This window comes from Lutra lutra, chromosome 13 (assembly GCF_902655055.1).
Source record: "Lutra lutra chromosome 13, mLutLut1.2, whole genome shotgun sequence".
Taxonomy (NCBI): Eukaryota; Metazoa; Chordata; class Mammalia; order Carnivora; family Mustelidae; genus Lutra; species Lutra lutra.
The window spans coordinates 23,344,039-23,345,607 of record NC_062290.1 but is presented as its reverse complement, the minus strand read 5'-3'; positions in this window follow the sequence as shown (position 1 = coordinate 23,345,607).

The window sequence follows — 1,569 nt, the reverse complement described above, 5'->3', positions numbered from 1 at the left end:
TATGAATTGACCAGTGAATTTTCTCCTCAAACTTTCATTTCAACTTTATATCTCTTCTGAGAGACTTTATATTGTTCTATAAATGCAGCATACAGTTTAGCATTTTCACAATATTTTGTAATTTTTTTTAAGATTTTTTTATTTATTTGAGGGAGAATGAGTGAGAGAGAGCATGAGAGAAGAGAAGGTCAGAGGGAGAAGCAGGCTCCCCAAGGAGCTGGGAGCCCGATGGGGACTCGATCCTGGAAGTCCGGGATCATGACCTGAGCCGAAGGCAGTTGCTCAACCAACTGAGCCACCCAGGCGCCCAATATTTTGTAATTTTAAAAATTCTTTTTCCCCTTTTAGTCTTGTTAACTACTAGCAGTGGAACTTGGCAAATGCCAGAACTTTGTTTCATATACCTGTGTTCATATATTAGGTTTATTACATTGCAATTCACCTTCCGATCTATTGTTAGAATAAAGTAGACATATACATACACACATGACACTGTCGCCCCATCAAGGAATAGACCTTGCTTAGCCACTGAACCTAAGAAGAGTACCCCAGAAGGTTTTTCCTCTTTTACACTTGCTTTTATGATTACAAAGACATGTACTTTAAAATGGATCATCTAGGGGCACCTGGGTGGCTCAGTCATTAAGTGTCTGCCTTCTGCTCAGGTCATGATTCCAGGGTCCTGGGATAGAGCCCTGCATGGGGCTCCTTGCTCAGTGGAAGCCTGCTTGTCCCTCTCCCACTCCCCTGCTTGTATCTCTCTCTCTCTCTCTCTGTCAAATAAATAAATAAAATCTTTTTTTTAAAAAATGAAATGGGTCATCTAAAAAATTCCTTAATAAAAATTTGGCTTTTAGGGCGCCTGGGTGGCTCAGTGGGTTAAGCTGCTGCCTTCAGCTCAGGTCATGATCTCAGGGTCCTGGGATCGAGTCCCGCATCGGGCTCTCTGCTCAGCAGGAGCCTGCTTCCCTCTCTCTCTCTCTGCCTGCCTCTCCATCTACTTGTGATCTCTCTGTCAAATAAATAAATAAAATCTTTAAAAAAAATTTGGCTTTTAGAAGCTTATGGTATTGAGATTCCTGATAAAATCCCATTGCTGTAACGTAAAGTGGTCTTGCTCCTTTATTTGTGCTCATCACCTCTCAGAGTATGTACAGAGTGGAAGGGAATAGATTTTCCATAGCATTCCTTAAAGGATTAACATTTGTAATTCCTCATAGTTTTACTTGGGGAAGTAGGTGAGAAAATGTAGGTTTAAGAGAAGAAAACACTTTGCAAAATAAGTGCATTATTATATACTTGCCTCAGGGATTAGCAGTACCCCACTACAGACAAATGGGTGCCTGGATCAATAGCATATACACTGTGAAGCCAAGTGCTAAGTGAGGGCTGCTTTCTGGATCCTTCTGTTCTGTTACAGCGATTTCAAACACCATGACACTCCTTTCAGGATTCCTCAGACTAGGGCTGGACGGAGCAATAAATATCAGGTCATTCAGTTCATTTCAGAGAGCACTGATTGGAAACATGAGACATTGATTTGTGTGCAGTACAGAATAAAAAGTAGTC